Source organism: Brachyhypopomus gauderio, chromosome 12 (genome assembly GCF_052324685.1).
Source record: "Brachyhypopomus gauderio isolate BG-103 chromosome 12, BGAUD_0.2, whole genome shotgun sequence".
NCBI lineage: Eukaryota > Metazoa > Chordata > Actinopteri > Gymnotiformes > Hypopomidae > Brachyhypopomus > Brachyhypopomus gauderio.
The window spans coordinates 7,516,332-7,542,626 of record NC_135222.1 but is presented as its reverse complement, the minus strand read 5'-3'; the positions used below and the strand labels follow the sequence as shown (position 1 = coordinate 7,542,626).

Below are 26,295 nucleotides of genomic sequence, written 5' to 3'. Positions count from 1 at the left end.
CACACACACACACACACACACTAACACTTATACAGCAACTTCTGATCTCCTCCACAGCAAGGACAGAACCCCGTTCATCTCCTCCACAGCACCGACTGTTCCATATTCAAGAACAGGCAGCCATTGCATCAAGTCCACACGGCCCGTGAAATCCTACAACACGTGTTGTATATAAGCAACACTCATAAGGATTTGAAGAGAAGCCGTTGCTGTTTTTCTCATCCGTGACCTGAGACAATCAGGAGTCTTGAGTTCATGACCACAGTCTGTCCCTGAAGTTCATGTGTGTATGGCTTCTTGGCAGCTTCTTGGACCACTGAAGTCGCTGGAGACTTGGAGGCCAATGGTCATCGATCTGAGACGAGGAGTCGGTCTGAGAGAGGTGGAGATCATTAAAGAAGAAGCAGGTTGGAAGCACAGAGAGACCAGCGCAAGAGGCAAGCACAAACACAGATACACCTACACACATGCTCATCTCATAGCTGTACACACGCACTGATACACATACACACACACACACACACACACACACACACACACACACACACACACACACACACACATTATGACTAATGATAGCTTGAATAAAAAAGAAATAGTCACCAGGCAGAACTCAGAAACGCTAGCCATTAACCCGTTACTAAGAGCATAGTGAATGCATTTCTGAAAAGCAAAACTCTCTCGTGATCCCATAATACTTTGAGAAGTCTGCATTTTAATCAAGGCCCTCATTACCAAGTGGAAGCGACCAAAGAAAGTGAACACACAGGAGGAATGTGCTTCAACGGCGGAAGCTGACTTCCTATTCAGTGTGTCTAGGGGGAGAGACTGATCCGAACCACGGGGAATCCTTTGAGAGTTCAATTCGTCTTTTTGGTGAAGAGCATCTTTTTGGCCTTCTTAAGAGTGTTATTGAAATCTGGAGATGAGCTCTGAAGCGTCTCCACCCCACTGGAGCTGGTGGATGAGGCGTCTGGGTGGAGACAATGTGCAGGGTGGCGCTGTCTCAGGAGAGGAGGTGGGTGTGAGTGCACCCAACCTGAATCTGAACCAGAATCTCGGAGCAGGACTAGGGTGAAACTGAACCTGTGGAATCCCACAGAGGAGAGCAGTGAGATGTGTGTGTGAGTATGTGTATGTGTGTGTGTGTGTGTGTGTGTGTGTGTGAGAGAGAGAGAGAGAGAGAGAGAGAGAGGGGTGGAGAGATAGAGGGGGGAGAGGGAGAGAGAGTGAGAATGAGAGAGGGAGGGAGGGGGAGATAAAGAGAGTGGGGGAGGGGGAGAGAGAGAGAGGGAGATAGAAAGAAGGAGAGAGCGAAAGAGAGAGGGAGGGAGAGAGAAAGAGAGAGGGGGAGATAGAGAGAGCGAGGGAGAAAGAGAGAGTAAAAGAGAGAGAGTGAGAGAAAGAGAGCTAGGGGGTTAAGTTGTAGAAAGGTCAAAACTACAACCCTATGGTGGCGCTGAAGATACTGCTTTAGTCATGCTGTTGGCAACAAGGGTGAATTTCAGCACACACACACACACACACACACACACAGACACAAACACCCTGTGAATCCATCCTAAACATCAGTGCCCAAGGATAATTATTATGTGGGTGTGTGATTGTGTGTATATGTGTTCAGAGAATTAGAAGATAAGGAATAAAAGAATAATCTTGTGATAAGAAAGAGTACATTTGTCATATGTGTTTGTATATTTGACTATATTTTCTTTTGTTTTCCTACATAGAAATGTGGTCTATAAGGCAAAAATGTTATTATCAAACCATCAAATTACCATTTTGATCAAACTAGAACAAAGCATTTCTGCACACTGGGATTATCACTTGGCTGGTGTACAGGCTTATGATAAGAACACTCTTAGTACATAAAGATAATTAGTGGGATATATTGTATAAATTGTACGTATTGTGGCTATAAGGATTAAGGTTAGGGTTTGTCATGTTTGACCATTTAGGTATAAAACTATGTGTGTGTGTGAGTGTGTATGTGTGTATGTGTGTGTGTTTGTGTGTGAGTGTGTGTGTGTGTGTGTGTGTGTGTGTGAGAGAGAGAGAGAGAGGGAGAGAAATAAACTTAATTGCTTAGAGAGGAATAAAATAAGAGAATTAATATCCTTCAAACATATAGATGAAGCACAGAACATTCACCTTTTCCTCTTAATGGAGGGAGTGTTCCCTTCTCTGGTGATTAAATAAACACAACCCTGCTCTTAAACAAGGGAAACAAACTCACCCAGTGGAGTGCAGGACAGCGGGTGAAAAATAAACTTGTCATCCTTAAAGCAGTAAAAGAATTAGGTTTCTTAAAACTGGATATACGGATGGGGAGAACTTGCTTGTATGGTATTAAGATAATTCTCCAGGTCCAGCTACAATTGTAGCACTGCCCCCTTTTTTCAAACAAAGGAAATTAAATCTCACTGTGCATGTGAGTATTGCACTACAGTTACACAGTGAGGTACATGTGACGTACGATGGTTAGCGTTACATAACTGACATATGTGTGTCATAGCTGATAATGTCATAACTGCCCAGTTACTTTTGTTTGATACTGTTACTGAGATACATAACAGACAGTGATTGCGACTTACTGAGATACACAAACATGCAGTTGTTGCTGATATAACTGTATCTGCTGAGATATAGTAATCTGTTACTGTTTCTGCAGTTATTAATATGAAAGAGGATGATCCATTTTTAAACAGTACGTTCTTTTTGCTCTGAACAATCTTCATAAAGAATTTCTGAACAAGCAATGTGAGAGACGCCCGTCCCACGCCCCCTTGCAACACACACACACACACACACACACACACACACACACACACACACCTTTCTGCAGGGTTGAAACGCCCCTCTGCTGGTGTCAGTGGCGAGGGCTGAATTCTGTCAGTCAGTCTGGCAGAGCGAACAGGACGAGTCGCATCCGTTCTGTCACCACCGCTAATAAAAACACAACCGCGCGTCAGTGTGACAGCTTCTCCACCACGCCGATGTCCCCCTCACACAGGGGGGGGGGACACAGAACACACGCAGGAAAATGTGTGTGCTTGGTTTATTTGAATATGTTGTATTTATATGAAAATAAAAGGAAACCTTACAAATGAAAAGGAAGAATGAATGAAGAGAGGGTAAATACTTGCGTTTGGCTGCTGAGGTTATAGGTGGGGTTAAGATTAGATGTAGGTGTAACTGAATAAAGCGCTATAAAGATAAACAAAGCAAGAAAAGGAGAGAAGGTGGGAGTGTGCTTGAGAGAGAGAGGGTGAGAGAGAGAGAGAGAGAGAGAGAGAGATAGGGTGAGAGACAGAGGGAGATGGAGAGAGAGAGAGAGAGGGTGAGTGAGAGAGAGAGAATGCAAGCAATATGGCAGCAAACATGTTTTTTGCTCTTCAATCCACCCTGACATTAAAAGCAGTGATTTGTGAGGGCTGGACCGTGGTGGGTGGAGCCTCCGCACTGCTCTGGTGTGAGTGGGAGGGCTGGACCGTGGTGGGTGGAGTCAATACTGTGCATGGAATGTAGGGCCACAGTTTGATTCAATGTTAAAGACTTGATGAGATGCTGATAGACGTGATTCACTTAATGGAGTGAGAGTTTATAAAACCTGATTAAAATGTGACTTAACAACAAAGTGTCATGGATGAGCCGCCCAGTGAATGGAGCTTGCCAATGAATGGAGCTCTGGTCAAAGTGCCATGGATGAACTGACCAATGAATGGAGCTCTGGTCAAAGTGCCATGGACGAAACGACCAATGAAAGGAGCTGTGGTCAAATGGCCATGGACATACCGACCAATGAAAGGAGCTGTGTACAAACAAAACAATAGAGCAGTCAGCTCCACTCCAGTCTGGGCACCAAACACCAAAGCACTATTTTCATCAAGATACTATGATATGGTGCAAAAGATCATAAGTGTGTGTGTGTGTGTGTGTGTGTGTGTGTGTGTGTATGTGTGTGTGTGTGTGTGTCAAAAAGGAAGAGACACGGAGAGAGAGAGAGATGTTTGTAAAATGACCTAGCATTTACATGCTATTTCCTGCTGTAGGTAGATCACTGCCTACAAAGAGACTGTATAGGTAGACCACTACCTTACAAAGAGTCTGTATAGGTAGATCACTACCTTACAAAGAGACTGTAGGTAGACCACTACCTTACAAAGAGACTGTATAGGTAGATCACTACCTTACAAAGAGACTGTAGGTAGACCACTACCTTACAAAGAGACTGTATAGGTAGACCACTATCTTACAAAGAGACTGTATAGGTAGACCACTACCTTACATAGAGAGACTGTATAGGTAGATCACTACCTTACATAGAGAGACTGTATAGGTAGATCACTACCTTGCAAAGAGACTGTATAGGTAGATCACTACCTTACAAAGAGACTGTATAGGTAGATCACTACCTTACAAAGAGACTGTATAGGTAGATCTCTACCTTACAAAGAGACTGTATAAGTAGACCACTACCTTACAAAGAGACTGTATAGGTAGATCACTACCTTACAAAGAGACTGTAGGTAGACCACTACCTTACAAAGAGACTGTATAGGTAGATCACTACCTTACAAAGAGTCTGTATAGGTAGATCACTACCTTACAAAGAGACTGTAGGTAGACCACTACCTTACAAAGAGACTGTATAGGTAGATCACTACCTTACAAAGAGAGTGTAGGTAGATCATTACCTTACAAAGAGACTTTATAGGTAGATCACTACCATACAAAGAGACTGCATAGGTAGATCACTGCCTACAAAGAGACTGTATAGGTAGATCACTGCCTACAAAGAGACTGTAGGTAGATCACTACCTTACAAAGAGACTGTAGGTAGATCACTACCTTACAAAAGAGACTATACGTAGATCACTGCCTACAACGAGACTGTAGGTAGATCACTACCTTACAAGGAGACTGTAGGTAGATCACTACCTTACAAAGAGACTGTATAGGTAGACCACTACCTTACAAAGAGACTGTAGGTAGACCACTACCTTACAAAGAGACTGTAGGTAGATCACTACCTTACAAGGAGACTGTAGGTAGATCACTACCTTACAAAGAGACTGTATAGGTAGACCACTTCCTTACAAAGAGACTGTAGGTAGACCACTACCTTACAAAGAGACTGTAGGTAGATCACTACCTTACAAAGAGACTGTATAGGTAGATCACTACCTTACAAGGAGACTGTAGGTAGACCACTACCTTACAAAGAGACTGTATAGGTAGATCACTACCTTACAAGGAGACTGTATAGGTAGATCACTACCTTACAAGGAGACTGTATAGGTAGATCACTACCTTACAAGGAGACTGTATAGGTAGATCACTACCTTACAAAGAGACTGTATAGGTAGATCACTACCTTACAAGGAGACTGTATAGGTAGATCACTACCTTACAAGGAGACTGTAGGTAGATCACTACCTTACAAGGAGACTGTATTGCCTGTTCTTCTACTCTTTGCCTTTGATAAACAGTGAGAGATTATTGTATTGTTGTTTTAGTATTGATAGAGGTAGAGATTCTTGCTGTTTTAATATTGCTTTGACAATACTATAAATGAATATGGTTTTGCCAATAAAGCTTTCTGAATCGTCCAAGAGAAAGCACACACTTACATTGATCCCTTTTCACAGTATTTTGCACAATATAGCATAAAGAACGAGGTGTTATATGCAGAATGTAGAGCATTGGTTGTTTTGAAAAATATTCATAGTTCATATTTTGTTTCTATGTCTGAGAGTTCCGTGTGTGTGTGTGTGTGTGTGTGTGTGTGTGTGTGTGTGTGTACGCACGCATACACATGCCTGCCTACCGTTACCGTGCCAACACAATCATGCTGGCAGCAGTCCAGCGTGGCACATCTGGCACTTGAAAGGCTGAGACTACAAAAGGTGACGGGCTGACTGAGTCCACCCGCAACAGAACCACCCGCCGCCCAGAGACCGGCGCCCCCGAACCCTGCACGCGGGCCCCGTGCGCTGGGCTGAGGAAGAGCTGGCCTCAGCCTTTCCTCCAGACATGAGAGCGTGGGCCCGCGTCCAGGCGTCTGCAGCCGGAACCGGACCACACGGCATCCAGGTAATGAGGACCATCCCAGGAGAGCAGCGCCGGGTCCACAGTGCGTGGAGGTTCTCCTCCGTGGGCCGGCACACACGCGCTGCTCCCTCAGACCCAGGCGTGTGATACGATATGGCACACGCACATTCCCACGTGCGCTTTCCACCCGTGGACCACGACGTGCCGTGTCACCGCCGCTATTTATGCAGCTGGGTTTATGTTGCCATTACGATCCTCCGTCTCAATTCCTTCTCAACCCAGACAGCCGGCGAGATGTGTCCAGGCCTCGGGTCCGTATCAAAAGCTTGACAGATCCACGAGGATTTGGGCTCCAGCCGTCTGGACGCTGCCCATCGTGGCTGTATCGCTGGCCAGGGGGGGTGTTATGCATGCATGTGTTGGGTGTTATATTGGGGCCAGATGGCCTAAACCCACGAGTGTGTATTGACGAAGCAGACCGGCACTGGGGCAGCAGCACCAAAACCATTTTGATTAGATGGAGATTCGGTAAGCAGGTTTGGCAGGAGCTGTCTGGCCCCCAGATCATAAACCCTTCGATTGGCCAAGTAAAGAGAACTCAACTGGTTCTCCGGACGCGGTTCCGAGTGGAGGAGTGCGCATGCCGTTATTTGCCATCTCTCTGCCTCCGAGTTTACTTGTTTGGGTGCTAACTTCCCCCAGAAAGAAGTGCTCCCTGCTGTGGGGATGCTGGCCTGTTTACACACCAGCCTTCTCGTTAATATGAATCTGAGCACTCCTGCGAAGTGAAGGAAGAATCATAAAGGAGGAGAAAAGAAAACATTAACGCAGGACGGAGCAAATGAGGTATGTGCTGCGTCGCCAGAAAAGGCTTAATAGTTCATTTCAGTGTGTGTGTGTGTGTGAGTGTGTAGGGTTTTTTGGTCCATTACCCCCAAAACAGTATGTAAATTTGCTCTTTTGGAGACAAAATATTTAGCTGTGCTTTGCTCTGAGCAAATGAATGCAGGTTCTGACACAAGGAGAGAGAGAGAGAGAGAGAGAGAGAGCCAGGAGGTTGGAGCCTTGTTTGAAGAGTCTGTAGGAAGCAGCCAGTAGTGTAGCCCAAACTGTACCTAATACATTAGCTTTAAAGACATCTAGGTCACAAATGAGAATTTACATATAAAAAAGATGTGTAAAAGCATGACACATTATTTAAATGATTCCTTCCCTCTTTTGCCGACTTATCTGTGTAACATTACAGGTGGAGAATGGAAAAGAATGAATTTGACCCTTTTACAGAACATTTTTACACTCTGTAAAAGAATCGTTACACAGTAAACAGACTATTGAATTAAATATCTCTTTGACATAGGTCTAGTTTCTCCAGATTAGAAAATATTCTCATAAAATATGAATATCCTTCATATACATATAACACAGCCTAAAAGGAGAGACATGAAGATAAGTCTAATTAAGCTTTCTTTTAATAGTCTTCCACAAGTCATCCTATCAGTCCTATGAAATATGAGCCCTCGTATGACAACTACAAAGATTTACAGACATGACCCTAAATGTTATGGTTTGGACAGGTTCAGGTCTGGACTGGGGACTTAAAGGCTGTAATCAGGAAGAATGAGTGTAACTACTCCACTGTTTCTTGACCCTTACATGGAAGCATTGTGACACAAACTCACGTTTTGCCCAGAAACAGAGCTGTGTGAGCGGTGGGGGTCACGTAACGACCTTGAGCCAAGCGGCAGCTGACAGGACCAGCCTCATTCACGGGGCCCACACCACCCCCATCAGACGGGCAAAAACCTACATCCACTACACAGCCCAAAAAAATCAACCGCACAGCCAATCCTAAACCTTCACTTCATCCATATAAATAAATCAATCAATCTCTGCAGCTTAATCAGTTCATTCTGTGGTTCGTGACTCTGTGGGTCCCCCCCCCACCCCCCCACCCCCCCCCACCCCCCCCACCCCCAGGCTCTGAAGTCACGCTGGCAGAGGATCAATGCGGTGTCCTGCTCCCCTTTCATGACTATTGGCCTGCATGACAAAGTGAAATGGAAGCAGGAAGGCTTTTCACCACAGCTGATATATGGCTGTGTTGGAAGGTGCTGGCCTGAAAGCCATGATCACAAGCACTGCTGCATCACTGCTCCATTGATTTGTAGGCCAGACTGACCCCAGATCAGGGCCCCATGCCTCTGAAACGCAGGGGGAACTGCATTAGATATGTGTGCCTCGCACTGTGCACTGTTAGAGGTGCGCCTTAAATTACAGCGGCTGCGTTCCCTTTCAGCTGTTTGCAGTGAGGCAGTGAGGCAGTGAGGCAACATTTTGAAAGTCACGTTCACTCCAGAAATAGTTGTTCGTCTTAGGTTAACATTTCCACTTATAGCAGGAGACCTGCGGCGCGGGAATCAGACAAGAGACAAAACGGTCTGTTGAGAGTTGGAAATGGCGTGGCGGGGGACGTATGTCCACGGAAGACGGGCTTGTGTTGCACTGCAGTAATCACATTAAAACACTAAAATGCCGTCACACTGAGATTAGTGAGATTATCAGAGGCATGAGGGTGCTCGAGACAACAGGCTAGTGAACTCTGAACCACAGAAACACACTGATTGAAGAGCAATTGAGGAATCACACACACACACACACACATACACACATGTACTCACCCACATGTACTAACACATGCACACACCATCCTCACATAAACACAGAAGCACATGACTGAACATCTATACAGGAATGGAAGAGAGGGAGACAGAGGGACAGAGAGAGAGAGAGAGAGAGAGAGAGAGAGAGGGACAGAGAGAGAGAGAGGGGGACAGAGAGAGGGGGACAGAGAGAGACAGAGAGGAAAAGGGACAGAGAGAGAGGGGGGACAGAGAGAGAAAGAGGGACAGAGAGAGACAGAGAGGGACAGAAAGAGAGAAGGGGACAGAGAGAAAGAGGGACAGAGTGGGAGAGGGACAGAGAGATAGAGAGAGGCTGGCAAGATGCAAGATTTTGTGGACTCATGAAAGCACGTCGTCCAGAAGGTGTCCACAAACGCACGTGTGCACACAAATACGAACATACACACATTCATAAACATACATCAAACAGCAAGTGAATTGACAGGTTATAGACAGAAGTGAGTGATTACTGTTTGGTACTGGTTGTACTGAATTCATTCATTATGTTGAAATTAACTCCACTCATTTTGCCCTTCAAGTCCATAGCATACACACACACACACACACACACACACACACAACCACACACACACACACACACACACACACACACACACACACACACACACACACACACACACACACACACACACACACACACACACACACACACACACACAACCACAGAGACACATGACCACACACACATACAGTGGAGGCTCAAATAGGACACTGGTATATAGGGCAGCTACTGAAGCAACAGGCGATTGGCTAACCAGACACCTGAACCAGGCAAAAGCACTTCCTGTATCTGACCAGTGATCTCTGGCCATTTAGCTGCAGAGACCTGTAAAGACACACCCCCTCATCACCTCTGAGAGGTCAAAGGTTGCAGCTCCATTGAGAAGCAGGGTCTGGCATGCCACGCTGAGGAAACAGGAGGATTATATGTTATATGTTATATGCTATATGTTATTCAGACATATAAACACACGCCGCGTTTCTGCGTCCTCATCTACTGTCGCAAACGTCAGCTATGAATTGTTTGGTGTCTTAGAAATGTGTAGATTGGAAGCAGGTGGCATTACAGGGGTCTCAATAGAGACTGTTCAGCATAAGAGAACTAATTATATAGAGAAGAACAGTTAACCCATCCCACCTAAGCTAATGTGAAGATGCTAATTAATGCTAAATGTATGCGACCTTCTGAAAGGGGATCGCTGAAGCGCTAATCGATGCTTGATTGATGAGAGCAAACCATACAATGTGGCCAATTAATCCTCGTTCAAGTGTTATTCTTCACTCAGTGACTTTCTACAATTCAAGAGGGGAGGACACAGATGCGTCGACAGTAATAAGATCTCAAGGTGTACACAAAATTACGAGGCTCGTAAATTTCTTGCTAAACTTGTGCATTAGACAGGCACTGTGAAACATTCATTATTCAGACAATATTAGCTCTTCTTAATTCTCAGAAAGTAAAATCATATTCATATGAGGACATTTATAATTAAAACCTAACAGCGATATCACTAAAGGTAGTTCAGAGAAGATGAGCTAACCCTGGAAATACTGTGCAACAACCAGTAGAGTCAGTGTGCTGCAGTAAGCATTACTGGTTAATAAAAAATGCCCTCTGGTGTGTTTCTGTACATATTGGTCACTATTAGATATGCATCACACAAGAGAGAGAGAGAGAGAGAGAGAGAGAGAGAGAGAGGAGAGAGAGAGAGAGAGAGAGAGAGAGAGCGAGAGAGAGACAGCATCGACCTAACAATGTTTTACAACCACTGATGACATTGAGTGTCCTTTTTTATGATATCACCTGGAAGATTAGTAAACATAAACGCAGAGACCTGCTTTGCTTAAATGGACCGGGTTTTAATTTACTGTTCAAACTACTGCCCATAATTGTCCATCAAAGTGCAAGACGTAAAACGCGAACAACCTGAGGAAACTTTTTCTCCCTGCGGACGATATATCCTTCTGATGCTACACATTCTGCACTTATGAGAAAGAACATCGCCATAAATCAGAAAGAAAAGAATCGTAAAAATCTGCTCAAACGCCGTCACATTTCTCCTCCCCTCTAACATGGCTTACACCCACATTTTGCTTCTTCCTGTCTCCCACGACTAAACTGATATTAAAGTGTTGATCATTTTTTAGGGAACTGGCAGTTAAACTTGGCTTCACTTTTAGTGTTCGTTTAGAGCATGAAGTAGATCTGATGGAGGTGATGCAATGGTCCTAAGACACTGGGAAGTTTTAATCCCCTTTAATGGTATGTTTGTCATGCTAAGTTTAACGTGACAGTGTGACGGTGGCTTAAAGCAACGCTTTGATTTACAGCTGCATTTTACTTGCAGTTTCTGATGGAGCTAATGTTTCTGATGGAGCTAATGTTTAGCCTGTTTGCTATCCTGTCTTTTAGACTGAACTATTCACTTGTTCACTCACACGGTTCATTATCATTTCAAGTCTGCCTTTTCTGCTCTTAATTTATAAATGTACTCACACAGCACATGTTTCCTAAGCACAATAATTCATTTCTGGGAATGTGAAAATATGTCCAGAAAATATGTCTGATGTCACAAAACACACAATTAAGGCAGAAAATAAAAAGATGGCGCTTTTTTGCAAGTAAAATAGAAGCAGACATCTACACATCCATCATCCAGAAGGCATAAACTATGACTAATGCAAAATCTATGAGAGAGAGAGAGAGAGAGAGAGAGAGAGAGAGAGAGAGAGAGAGAGAGAGAGAGAGAGAGAGAGAGAGAGAGAGAGAGACTTTGAGAATGTGGACTATGTACATGCGTTGGCCCACTACTTTCTCTGAGCATGGCTATGATTGTGCATGTCTGTGAACTTGTGTGTTCCTGATTGTACTCCCACTGGAAAACGTTTAGTGGAATGAAGGTTCCCACCGGCTGTATGACCTTCTTCAGCATGTCGAGTGAACACTCGTCTCAGGTTATTTGATTGTAATCTAATCTTGCACTTACAGATTGCCCTATATTTGCTCTTGAATTGTTTTTGCGTTGAACTAATATTGGTCCTCAATTTCTCTTGTATTTTCTAGGATTATATTAATATAGTAGTGAATTATATCTCACAATTTAGGTTTTCAACGATAAGTCTTGTTCTGACTTTGTCTTGGTTTGAGTATTTCTGGACCATAACGTATCTGCACTAGCTAAGGATCCTTCACTGAGCTGCACTTTTGTAAGCCGCTCTGAATAAGAACATCTGAAAAAATGTTAAGTGTACATGTAAGTGTTCCTGATCATGTGTGTCTCCATCGCTGTGTGGTCACTTGAGCATCAAACCATCTGAACATCAGGTACAGATGCTCCTCCCTCCAGACCTTGTGGCCAGACTGTCCCCAGGGCCCACACCCTCCCCACTACATTCTGGCACTGAAGACTTCACAACCCCCCCCCCCCCCCCCCCCCCCCCCCCACCCTCTGTCCATCCCTCCGTCCCTCTGCCCCTCCGTCTCTGGGTCCCTCCATCCGGTGATGGCACATCTGGAGAGAGCCTCCAGGACCTTGCTCACATGCTTATACACAGATGGCCCCTGGAATCCACCAGCCAGTGCATTGTGGGTAGGCTCTGTTGCCAGGACTACAGGGGACAGAGAGAGGCTGAGTGCACTGCCTTGTGAAATCAGATCAGGCCTGTGAAGGACGAGCGCATAGAATTAATGCAAATGTGCGTGTGCTGTGGAAGGACAAGGGTGTGTCCATGACCGTCATGACAGCGATAAAGAGCATGTCCAAATATCTCAAACAGTGGCCTCTTCTATCCTGGAGCACATGTTCAAAACTTATGCTATCTGCTAAAACTTTACGTTCTGCAAACAGTACACAGTTGTTAATAGTCCGACATTTATTTTCATTACGACTTAATGGAAATAATGTTGCGATTGAGCAGCATCATTGACCAGAAGGGGGACGTTTGTTCAGTCTTCAGCTGGGACAGCCTGGTGTTACACCAGTCATAAAATCCACACTCATGATGGATTGATATTCAGAAGATGTCTCCAGTGACTTTGAGCAAAGAATGCTGGGGAATAAGTGCAGATGAGTGTTGCAGGAAACCGAGATAGCGCAGAAGCCCAGACATCGTTTAGACGCGCGGAATTAATAAATCATATTTTTGCATTTGCATAAATAGTGGAGAACAGTAGATTTTTATTGTTCAACTTCTCACCCACAACCCCAAAAAAAAGAAAGATGAAAGGAAGTAGACGGGAAGTGTTGCAACAGAGATGGCAGCGGTAATGCTGACGCTGGCCACGCCCTCTTCTTAAAGCAGCTCGCCAGGGATGGACGGCACTGTTCTGGAAAGGGCGGAGGGGGAGGAGCTTGTGCTGTCACCCAGTGACCTTTTGCTGGGCTCCATATTTTCAACCAGCAGTTAGTGAAGGAATAAATACACTGAAAGAGCTTCTTCAATACTAAAATGCTCAGTGACAATGCGAAATACTTTGCATAAGACTTCACACAAGTTGCTGAGGAGGCAGACTCTAAAATAAAGCTTTTTCTCCACAGTGGAACTTCTCTGTATAACTCGACCTCCGCTAGCAGAAGAAGTAATCTTCTACCTCTGCTTTACAATAAAGGGTCTAAATGTACAACTGCTCTAGGATCAGATCTTTTCTGTTCATGCAGTTGTATTCATTAGGAAGCCACTGGCGAAAAATTTAGATCAGCACTTTCAGTACCAAAATGCTAAATAGAGCTGAAGGTTCATCTGGGTCGTACTAAGTGTCTGCGTAGAAGACGAAAACACGGCTCGTGTGTAACACCGCCCGTTGCAGAAGCGACGCGGAGTACATCACTTCTCCGTGTTATTACAAGCTCCTCGGTGGGAAGGAGGGAGAGATGATGAGTCCTACAGGTGAGGACCAGCTGCCGTGTCATGGCTGCACTGTGGGCGAGGTGGAGAGGAACTCCACTGCTGTAGCAGTTCCAGCTACGCCCACTAGCATTCAGCTCCTCCCCCTGGCATGCTCCGCCCACCTACACCACCACCACCACCACCTACAGGAGCCCCGGGAGCTGGGCAGGCAGTAGTCCGTCACAGACATGGTGGGTCTATTAATAATCTGCGTTTACCTGGAGGGCTGTGAGACAGGGTTGAGCTAAAGCCAGGTTAGCATATAAACGCCAGTTCTGTTTTCTGTTTGTTTGTTTGTTTGTTTGTAATGTTGTTAGTTTGTTTTTTTCAGATCAATGAGACTCTGCTGATGCTTTTAGCATCCTGGCTGGTAACAACATGCAGTACAAGCCCATTATTTTACTGTCACACATCAGAATCGGGAAAAAGACTGCGGTTCACACATTCATAAACATACATTGGCAAAGCAATTTGCAGCCCGGAGCCGGCAGTTGCTATCATAAATCTAGATTCAGGCAGAATCCTTGAGTAAAAGCCACAAAAATGTTAAGGTACTTGAGAGTTATTTGTCTGCTTTCCTCTTGTGTTGCCTTTGTGTTGCCAAACACGGCACTGCACACACTCTGGATCCTGGCCACATCCTAACTATTTATCCGTGACAAATAAGACCAGAGAACCAATCAGGCTCCTGATGGGTCTTTTCATGTTTGCTCCCCGGAGTGTAAGTGCACCGCGACCCAGCTGAGCTCATGCCGGAAGGACTGGTGCGCCGCCACTTTCGGGACGGTCACGTGACTCTCACGTAGACGCGTGTGAAAACGGCGGCCTCCAGCGGAGCGTTCTGAGGTAGGGGCTTCACGTGGCCGGCAGGTCGAGAGTGTGTGTGTGTGTGTGTGTGTGTGTGTGGTGTGTGTGTGTGTGTGTGTGTGTGTGGGGTGACGTCAGGGGGTCGTGTATGGTTGGCACCATGGGCAGAGCTGTTCACGGCTCCTCAACACCATCCAGGAGCCCCTCCCCCGTTCCCTTGGCCAGGGAGGAGGTGGAACATACCGGCAGAGCTACTAAGGTAAGTCAAACCAGCCGGGCACAGCAGGCCGTGCCCACTGACCTTCATATACACCACAGAAAGGAGCAAGCCCCCAGCCCGGGGTACAAAGGCTGGCCTTCACCAGAACACGGCGCAGTGGTTGGCCAGCAAAGAGTGACGACTTTACCACTCTCCCCCGTTTTGTCAGAATGTGTAGTAAAAAGGGGCAAACAGCTTTGATTCAGCTTTGATTCGCTCTCTGGTTCGCAGCAGTTGCTAACAGATCATGTGCAGTGTGTCTTTCACGTGTGCCGTAAGGGTGTCCCAGATTGGGCCAAGCCCGAACGTTAAGCGCGTTTGACTTCAATTCATCAATGTCATAGTGATCATCTGGTGGAGTGTGTGCCATGCTACAGAAAGCCAGCATGGTGTGTTCATTCATCGGAATAGTTTAAATCTACACACTCGCTCACACTCACACATGCATGACGAGCACAGATCATGTAGGACACAGCGACAAGGACTTGTTTTCTGGCACTATTTTATTTTGCTGTAGGATTCAAAAGCAAAGTGACCTCTGTGTGTGTGTGTGTGTGTGTGTGTGTGTGTGTATGTGGGTTGGGAGCCAATGCAAGCCAATACAGACTCAAGTCTCACGCAGGTCACGTGGGAACTCGGCAGACATATGGTTCCTTTGACCTTTCTCTCTATTTTATCCACTTCATTCACTCTCTGTCCTCCCAATTAGTCATCTTCCCTCTGAGGTCATTCATCAGTTCTGACACGCTCACACTGCCCATGTGCCGTTTTCTGTCCCGTCACTGTCCTGGCCTGCAGTCTCATCTGCGTTCTGCCTCCTTTACTGTGATTGCTATTGTGATCATTCGTGCTTGCCTCTCTCTCTCTCTCTCTCTCTCTCTACCCCAACACACACCTTTTTGGCTTCTTTCACTCTCCCCCCTTTATTCCTTTCTGCTCAGTGACACAAACACATGTAATTTTCCCTAATGTAACAAATGAACTTCTCTAATCTTAACAAAACTCTCGCTCTCGCTGCTGCGTTTATCTGTGCTAAATCAAAGCTTTTATGCAAATGCTGCTTTCTAGGAGAGCGCGGGGTGTTTTTCATTCAAACAAGTGCAAAAGCTGGTCGTAAGCTGGCTTTCTTTGAACCCGCTCTGTAAACAGGTGTCAAAACGAGCGTTTAGCAACCCGCATCTGTGTCAAACCCCTCAAAACTTACTTGGAGGAGTGTGTTTTATCCCTGAGTGCAGGATCAGAGTGTTAAGCTTGTTAGCTTTACTGCAGGTGCTTCAGTTCTGCGTCACCTGTGAGGAGAGCTTCAAACGGTCCAATAAACTGGAGGCCAAGATAACGTCCATCTTCTGATACACGCCCACGGCTGAAAGCTTACCCTGTCAACATCGCAAACAGCCTAAATTATGCGCGGTAATATGCGGAGCCCAAATTCATGGCCATCAATCACTTATGGCAAAAATACGATCGATCGCAATCCATGCTTTGCCTCGTCGCACGAAACCATTTCTTTCCCATGGCTTTGTGAGGCAACACATTAGGTGACTATTCCGTTGGCATAGCAGCAGGGGCGTTTAAACATTTACAACGATACATCACAATCTGTGGCTCTGTCACTGGCCCGGTGAGGGGTGGGGAGGAGCCGGGGGAGGAGCTCTGTGTGTGTGTGTGGGGGGTGGGGGGGGGGGGGGGGGGGGGGGGTCGGGGGTGCAGTATTGCTGACCTGCCCATGTCTCAGGAGAGGTCCAGGCAGTCAGGGATGACAAAGCCTCAGTCTGCAGTATTTATGAGCTCGCAGCGTTGTGAAGCGCTCACAAGGCAGCCTGCTTTGGTAGGCATAACCTGCCCTGTGGATGACAAACACCCACCCGTCCACGCAGTACTGCCAGGCTGCTTGGAATTCACCGGCTGCCCCGGAGCAGACGGCAGACAGTCTTACTAGCTGTCCTAGCTGCCCCTGGACTGGTGTGTGTTTGGGGGGGGGGGGTGGCTGTAAGGAAGGAAGAACCCTCAGTCCTGCCGTCAAAGTCATCCATAACGCACGTCACACGGAGCCAGATACATCTGGACACGTTCCCCCCCCCCCCCCCCCCCCCCCCCCACTCACCCCACGCCGGCTCTCGCTCTGACCAGCGTACACAGAGCAAACGTTCCAAGATCCCTGCAGTGGAGAACGCTGGGGGTTGAAGGGCACGGGATCATTGGGACAGCCGCACAGCAGACGGGCTCTGCAGGACAAAGAACCGGGGTGGTCCACAAACAACCCCCGTGGACGAGAGTTAATACAGCAGAGTGTTCTGGCAAAGCCATGCGTGCTCCATCCACTGGCGCTCTGAATAATAGAGAGTGAGCCCACGTGGACATGTCGGCTGTCGCAAAATGTTGAATCTTTAATAATCTCTCTTGTAGCCTTTGTCTGGGAGCAGGAAACCAAGCATCCACACTGGACATGTTGTCCTGCTAACACACATGCCATCATTTTATGCTCCAGTATTTCCACATATGAGCATCAGCCTTCGTCGTGGTCCATAGCCTCACACAAACACACACAAACACACCAGCTGTAGCCCTACCACCCATGGCATGGGCGAGAACCCTGCAAATTTAACGGTTCAGCTGCACCATGGCTCACCATCTGGGTTGGGAGGTGAGTTTTTTTCTCTCCCACGCCGATTAACAGCGGTGTGGAACGCTAAAATGGAACGGCATCATTATCAGAAAGCTTTAGCTAAATGTTCAAATTCATCTCATGCTTCTGGGTAGTGAATGTTTGACAGCCACATGGCTGATTCTTTTGAAAATTACTTCTCTAATGATTGGGATGTTCAAGTAATGGACCAAAAATAAAACCCTGATGAGAGGCTAGTCCGTCATGAGTCCATTCATAACCCACCCGCCCCAGTTATTCAAGAGCTGGCCTGTTTATCATAATGATTTTAACTGAAACAACAGGATATAAAGTATTTATCTACAACAGGACATAAAGTATTTATCTGTGATGAAATACAATCTCACTAACATATTAATGATCCCATGAAACAGTACGCCTGCCATGGAAATATGCCTCACAATGGTGCTTCCTACCCGATTTACGACTCCAGCCACAGAACTGTCCTTTGGTCCTGGGCTGTGCAATGGCTCTTTGATGGATTAGTTTTCCACTGATGTGTGGCCTGATGACACAGAGCGTAAAGAGCCAGGCCCGGCAGGCCTCCGCCTGCACCGCACGTGTAACCCAATCACTGCCCACCTGCACAACAGCGCTGGCACACAGTCCAGGAGCTTCTTCTGTTCATCTGTCACTCTGAGCCACAGGAACGCCGTCCCGCACAAACCCGAACTTGGGATGAAATGCATCCCAGCTGCAACTCATCATCTAAGTTCGCTCTAGCCAGAGATTAGAGATACGGTTTCAGGCCGAACCCCACACTGCTGCATCTGCTAGTGTGGAATGTTCCTTGTGGCGCACATAGGCCCGGAATGAGGACAAACCTTCAGGGTAACATTTAAACGGACATTTGAATCTGCCCAGCGCTTGAAACTCCAGCCTGACCTGTTCTTTACCTCCAGTGACTGGATGGAAGGCACAGGGACATGCGAGTGGAACAGATAACGATTATTACGCAGTCTCATTCTCACCAGCACAGAATGCCACATTTAAAATGCAAATTTGTTGGAAATAAAGTTCAGCACTTTTGTTCTTCAGGGTAATATGTTCACGCATATTTCACGAACTGGAAACTTCTTCTATTCTTCTATATAATTCTTTTCTGGTTTTCACTTGTATTAAGACTAATCCTAAAGTCTAATCCTAACCCTAATCCTATGTTTTTAGAAGAAGACAGTATACAGGTGGTAATTATTCAGCAACAAAATTTATCTCTGTTTTTCATTTCTACTCCTTTTGGGACATTTCAGTGCATCACAAACACAGCAAATGGATCAACATACAAAGTATTGCATAAGCAGCCTCCAGACTGTAGAATAAAAGATAACACTCTGAAAGCAAAACTCAAGAACACTCATATTTTACGACTCTAATGAAACTTCACACCCTTACAGATGTATATGCAATGCTCAGACTGTTAGTGTGATGTAATCTCGAAACTGTGGTGCCTGATGTCATGGGAATTCTTCTCGTCCTGTTCCTTTTGATTATTGTCTCCTTACACCAGTTCCCAGTGTCGCATCAGAAAACTCAAGAATCACAGAGGAAAAACAGAGAATCGCATTATGTAATACATATTTGGATATTCATGATGTAACACAGTTGTTCCTGTTCGCCAGAGATCATCTGCTGGGTTTACAGGGAAGAAGAAAGGAAAGCATTAGAAGTTGGATAAATGGAGAATAACAGGGGAGGCGTGAAGAACACGAGCGTGGCGTTTTTAGAGAGCCACACTTGTACGTCGTTTTCCAAACTGCACAGGCGGCTCTGCCTTCCAGACCTCAGCGCTCACTCCAGCTCTACTGCACGTCCTTCAACATGGACCGATGCTCCGAACCCGGGCGATGCAGCACTATCAGAACTCCACCTACCGCCTTCCCAGGCTGGAAGGGGTGTGAGCAGAGCCAGGGAGGAGCTTGTGGGTCCTGTAGCAACTCCTAGGATTGTCATAACACCCTGACAGAATGGTGTTGTGGAGCGATCATACTCTGTCATACTCGTGTCAGCGCAGGTGTCTGAAAGCCTCGCCTCCTACTGTCAGCGCAGGTTTCAGTATGCCCCGCCTCCTACTATCAGCGCAGGTTTCAGTATGCCCCGCCTCCTACTATCAGCGCAGGTTTCAGTATGCCCCGCCTCCTACTGTCAGCGCAGGTTTCAGTATGCCCCGCCTCCTACTGTCAGCACAGGTTTCAGTATGCCCCGCCTCCTACTGTCAGCACAGGTTTCAGTATGCCCCGCCTCCTACTATCAGCGCAGGTTTCAGTATGCCCTGCCTCCTACTGTCAGCACAGGTTTCAGTATGCCCCGCCTCCTACTATCAGCGCAGGTTTCAGTATGCCCCGCCTCCTACTATCAGCGCAGGTTTCAGTATGCCCCGCCTCCTACTATCAGCGCAGGTTTCAGTATGCACTGCCTCCTACTGTCAGCACAGGTTTCAGTATGCCCCGCCTCCTACTGTCAGCACAGGTTTCAGAATGCCCCGCCTCCTACTGTCAGTGCAGGTGTCTGTTTGCCCCGCCTCCTACTGTCAGCACAGGTGTGTTTGCCCCACCTCCTACTGTCGGCGCAGGTGTCTGTTTACCCCGCCTCCTACTGTCAGCACAGGTGTGTTTGCCCCACCTCCTACTGTCGGCGCAGGTGTCTGTTTACCCCGCCTCCTAGTGTCAGAGCAGGTGTCTGTATTTATAACTTCAATGAGAAGATGAAGCTAAGCTTCCCTTCTGGTCCCGAAATGACCAGAGTGAATTGTGGCAACAACAATCAGATCAGCTTGTGTTCCCTCATCTCTGCATTGATTTGCTAGCCTGCAGTGCATCTCTGTCTCCCTAACCTATCTGGGCTGTAAAACTGCCACCCGTCTATTATAATACGGGATCGGAGGAAGAGAATGCTGCATCCTTCATTGAATCAACACGGGACAGGATACGTTCCATATTTTAATTCATACCGTGTCATGCATATACTGCGCATCAAAGTGATGAGAACTACATCATAATGAATCAGACCAAAACAATCCTACTGGGTCCAGAATTATACGATACCTTCCCATACCCGAGAACAAACACACAAGGAAGCTGCAACCCTTAGTGAATCAATGCGGGACACGATGAACATGATAAACATGATAAATTCCACATTTTCATCTTGTTTGCCTGGCACTTGCAGGGTTGTGATTCGCGACTTTGTGCCTCATGCATGGAAGAGTGAACTATTTATTACATTAGACAGACAGCAACAGGCAGCCATGTTTAGAAACTGGAGCTTGGGAAAGAACATGAAATTAAACTAGGGGGGGAGGGGCTACAAGAGTGGCTGCCCACTGTGCCCAGTGGCTGCCCATCAGATCAGAGGCATCAAACAGGCGTATTGCCTTTGTTGGGCCCTGTTTTATTTTTATTGTCCAGATTCACAATGCCAGGATGTATTACAATATAAGCTACAAGGAGAAAGAAAAGACATACATGTGTAATTACACAGACAGACAGACAGACAGACAGTTTCTTAGCTGTTTTAATACCACCTTAGGGGGCAATTAGCTTTTGTTTGTTTTAACAGAGCTAAAGAACTAAACCAAACATTCTGAAGCCGTTGCCAAGACACGTGGTTAAGGGGGTCATTCACTTTTATCAGCTACTGCTGTCTCCTGACAATGCGGAGAGGATAACGTATGGCTCCCTGATTAGGTTTAATATCACACGTTCTCTGCTTTATGACTTCTTTTCAGTCGCCGAAGATGTTGCTGCAACCCGAGTATTGCTTTTATTTGCATTCATTAACCTTTTGACAGGTTTTATTGCCGCGCATGAAAAGTACGGAACTGCCATTACCAGATGGCTGTCGAGGACAGAAAGGCAGAATGAATCTTTAAGAGCGTCAGGAAGTGGGCATTCAGGAGACGGGGAAGGGTTGGAGCTCCTTTGCCACCATTTGTTTGAAAGAGCAAGCCAACCTGTGGGATCATGGGTCCAAGCTTTGAGTCCATGACCACCTACGTGGATTGGAGGCTCACCTTGTGTGCTGCAAGGAGAGGTCAGGGCACTCCGAGAGGTCAGGACACTCCGAGAGGTCAGGACATTCCGAGAGGTCAGGGCACTCCGAGAGGTCAGGACATTCCGAGAGGTCAGGACATTCCGAGAGGTCAGGGCACTCCGAGAGGTCACGACACTCCGAGAGGTCAGGACATTCCGAGAGGTCAGGACATTCCGAGAGGTCAGGGCACTCAGAGTCTTTGACGCATCGGAGGAGGAAAACAACCAAGATGTGATTAAGGCTCTGAAAACCGTGGGTGGAAATCCAGCCCTCTCCTGAATCCCCCTAACATTTCCTGAAGTAGCTACTTATGTAATGGTAAAGCTGATTTCCTGAAAGGGTTTGGTGCCCAGGTGGGCAGGTTTTTATTAGGTTTGCCTCACAGCTGACGCCAGTGCATGTACTGGAGTAACGGAATGTGGGTGGAGATAGATGGAGAAGCTGGTCGCAGGTGAAGTCGTGTGTGGTAAGGGAGATGGAGGAGACAGATGAACGATGGTCTACCACAGCTCTCACAATGAACTTTGATGGATGGTATGAAGAAAAGTTGGAACGAGGAGTTCAATTATTCCCTTGAACAATGTAAAGTTTGTTATGTAGGAGAGGGGTGCAGGAGCGGAAGTGAGAAGGTGTCCAACATACAGAATCCCAAAGCTCAGATGGTGATATACACTTCAGGACTGAAGTATTGCTTTTACTTGCAATGCAACCTGTTAACAGGTCAGTTTTCTAGTAACCATAATGTAACACTGGCAGATATTTCAACCTTATAGGGACATATATAATATCTTTGTTTCTAGGCATCTATAGATTTTGAGGAGCTTCTTGCTGTGTTAGCTTATGTAAAACTCTCCGTTTCCCTCTCCCCCTCTCTTTCCCTGCCCTCCCCCCTCTCTCTATGGCTCAGTTGGATGAAAGTGACTGTGTCTTACATAACCCAGAAGTGTGTTTGGTCAGGTAACTGGGCTGTGGCTCACATCAGATGCCCAGTGGTGTATGCAGCACAATGATTTCGTCAGATATGATCAATAGCAGTAAGTTGTGTCCAGCCACTCCAGAACCATTTCGTATTATACCCTGTGCAACTGAGTGGAACACAGGCACATCAGAACTGCGAGGTACCACGTGGAGGACTCCAGATTCAGCTGTAGAGCATAACTAAGAGCTGAGTAATATGCTTAAAGTGCTTAGGGAAAATCGGTTCAGCAGATGGGAACGCCTCCATTAAGACATGCAGTGGTACCGTCCAAATTAGTGGGAACCTCAGACAATATTGCAGTGTTTAGCAATCATCAAAACCCAGTTGATTTTTTTTTACTTTTGAGGTAGGAAATCAAACAATAAGCCTTCACACTATTGTATTCCAACCAGTAAGATCTTGTTCTCTTAAACAAGGTAGGTTGTGGTAGAAGGAGTTAGGGGTCAAAGAAGGTACCACACACACCGCAGCATTCATGGTGTCCATGTGATCCATTTTCCATTAGTTTCCAATAGTTTCATTATTATTATTATTATTTTTTACTAGAAATTTTTGGCGGTGAGTTCAAGACAAGGCGCTGAGGTTATGTTTATTTGTGTGTATATTTAGCAGTATGAGGAGGAAAGGGAGGTTGTGTATTTATGATCTCGTTGAGAAGCCAAGCAAACACGAGTACCTCGGCTGAAACCCTGAATCCTCTAATCATAGAAAAACAACGTTATTCATTTCAGCTATTTTTTTGTGTATTTTATTCTTAAAATGTGTTCATGGTGTTTTTCTCATTAGTTTTTACCTTCAACTATACTGCCGCAGTAGGACACGGTAGGCTAACACGCACTGACGTGTTGGTTAAAAAAATGTAAAGAAACAAACACGACTTCAATCTGAGGATTTGCCGTCCAGTATCTCCGAGTTCCTGCAAAGACGGCTTCCTCTCAGCCGTGAGTGAGCCGTCTCTGTCAGCCGCACACCTCTCCTGAATCATTTCGGTCGGAACACGTCCCGCGTGTCTGACACGAAGCGTAGGCGGCACACTCACGCACGCAGCGCATCCTCGTCTCCTCCTAATTACCAAAGACACGGCCCCGTCAGCGTCGTCACGGCTGCCCCGCGTCTCCTCCGAGGCTGACAACCTCTGTGACAGCCTGCTCCGACGCCCGCGCCCGCACGCCGCAGATAAAGAGAATTAAAATCCTGTCAAGGCCTCATAAATGGTCACTCGGGCCAAAACACAAAAATAGAGGGGGAGGGGGGTGTCTGTAATTACCATGTGTTGTTGTTTGCCTTTGTGCTTGGTAACGAAGCAAACTTAATTAGACATCTTAGTCTCTCCCAAAGAGCACCACATGTGTCAACAAGTCAAAAAAGAGCAGAAATATGCAGCAGGTATTCATTTAAATTTGATTATGTACCTCTAATTTGCATCCTCGCTCTCATAACCAGGGAGGAAACGGGCGATTGCGTGCGCTTGTGTGCCTGCGTGAGGGAACTCACGGCTGTGTGCTATCTTTGAAGGTTACCCTACACTCAACACCGACATGGATACGACTTCCACACAGATATGACTTTGCAATTGCTTGGCTGTTAATGGCATCCTCCTTAATTGATACTCGCATGTCAATCAATAACAAACCATTACCAAAGGGAAGCTTCTGCAGACGCTTAGATGTCCGCTTAGATGTCCACCGTCCAGGCTGCAGCCAAATGTTGGGAACAACCCTTTTCTGCTGTGTTCTGGGAAGCCTTCCTCTCTCTTCCATATGTTGTCAGCACTCACTTCCTACAACTGCATTCCCATCTGCTGCTTGTCATTGACTTCTGTTCATTATTCACCCAAATACACTCAAATGTCCATTAGGAGTTCCTGACATCTTGACGCCGGGCCACTGGTGCTCTTGAAATTCTGAAGATCATTTTGGCCAGACCCTGTACTCTGGCACGTAGTACGGAGAACTGATCGATTTTCTCTTCTTCAGAAGGAGATTACAGGAAACTAATTCCCTTCTGTAACATTTGAGATCGCATTGGCTTTCAGGTCACAGGAGTGTATGAGAGAGAAGCGTATGTACAAAGCGTGCAGAGTGTAACACCTCATCCCAGCACCTCAGAACATGCAAACGACATCCCATTGTAAGGGCCTACAGGCAGGGCCCTCCCGCTAAGATCCTGACAGAAGAGAGACCAGGGTAATGAAAACACTGTCCAACCTCATCAAGGGCCACCGTGTGAACACCTGAGCCACAGGCAGGTCACTGGCCGACAGGTGGTTTGATTAATGTCAGCCTGCCTTCATTTAGTAAGTCTTTACAGGCTTACAGTGCTTAGCAACCTGTCTAACTGACAGCATATAGGTTGACTGACTAGTTGAAGATACACATTTCCTTCAGAAATGCAAGGGCCCACTTAAAACGTGATTCAGAGGTCAACAGCTTATGGCACTTTAGAAAGTCATCAATTGCTCTTGCTGATATGATAAAAAAGTAAGACATATAATGTTCAGTGTAATGCTTTCTGGCACTCACTGAGTGATGTAGCTCCCGCTGTGGCTTTTATGCCGGCATAACAGCACTCCCTCTCTCAAGCCGTCTTATCGAATCCGTGAAACCCTGAAAAATTTGGTTCTGGCTGCAGTTAAACTTAGACAACATATGTGAAGAGTTTCGACCCCCCTTAACTTTTAATGACAATGTTTGAAGAAGCATTTTCACACAGAAAAGTCCAAAGTCATTATATATCATGAAGACACCTTTGAGGGAGTTTGGATCATGCCACGTGATGCCGGAAAATATTTCGAGGCTCTTGTTGAACTAACGTTCACATGCCTCGATGGCCAGAAGGGCGGTGCTCAGAACCCTAAGAATGATGCGATAAAAGAAACCGCCAGACCGGCTGTACAGTTGCAAAAATCTGTGGAAACATGAAAAAGGATTTTGACTTTGAAGTAACTAAATCACCATCATAAAAGCGCCTACACAGATGGGTCATTTTAGATTAAATCCAATTAACAGCAGTGGTTAAGGTCTAACAATACGCACTCTGATATGTGAGTTTTCAAAACAATATGGCACAACATAAAAAGTTCCAAAATATCAAACAGCTGGTGCGCCCACTGCAGATCACAAAAGCTGCAAAATGATTTAATCTGTCAAGAGGACCGGTTCTGATAGAGCAGCATTTCACAACACACCGAGGTTGCTCTCATGACAAAGCCCAGCTGCAGTCTTCACTGGTAACTTTATATGACGCTTTTCACATTTGCATTTTATCTGAAGCCTGTAAATGATCTGTATGACGGGGCTAATGGTCATTGCGCCCTGTTAGGCTGTACATTAATTTATTTGATGCTGCTTTTGTATTTTTCCAATCAGACTGTAAAAGATGCATCAAAGATGCAGCATGTGAAGTTCTAAACTTGGTAAATGATTTCTTGGTAGTTCTGTGGCTACGCTTTTATTTAACGAACAATCTTTGGATGAGAGGAAAATAAAGAAAGATCTGTGTTTAAGAGGGGTTCAAATTTTGCAGGTGACATTTCCCAAAAGGGATCTGGACAGTAGTATCACAGACTAATCTAAGTACTGGATATTTATGAATTGATTTGCCAGTGTCTGTCAGAGTTGCACTTTGCCACTGGCGATAATCCATTTGATGGGATTCATGCATCGGCTTCGGATTAAGCTTCCATACTGTTTCTTGCCCTTTTCAGTTAGCGACTTTGACTTAGCGGCTCGACTTCTCACATCCGTGGGCTTGTCAGACCTCATTATGCCAAACTTACTGCCTAGCTAGAAAAGAGACTATTTTACCTTCAAAAGATTGTGTGCATCTATCTCTCTCTGTATTGGTGTGGCCTCTGAACAAGTTACAAATGTGCTTTTTTATATTTGCTCGTGCACATTAATGGGCAGAGACC

At 46.0% G+C, this 26,295-nt stretch overlaps 1 long non-coding RNA gene across 2 annotated transcripts; it reads right to left on the bottom strand.

Moving 5' to 3' along the window:
• Positions 1 to 224: 224 nt before the first annotated feature.
• LOC143528501 (uncharacterized) lies at positions 225 to 25,234 on the bottom strand. Of its 2 annotated transcripts, XR_013134482.1 has the most exons (4): positions 25,129 to 25,234; positions 24,905 to 24,988; positions 2,836 to 2,946; positions 225 to 373 (listed from the first exon to the last, which is right to left on the bottom strand). It is a non-coding gene; the product is annotated as an uncharacterized LOC143528501 (long non-coding RNA). The 2 variants fall into 2 exon arrangements; XR_013134483.1 differs by lacking the exons at positions 225 to 373; positions 2,836 to 2,946 and adding an exon at positions 18,664 to 18,903.
• Positions 25,235 to 26,295: the final 1,061 nt, after the last annotated feature.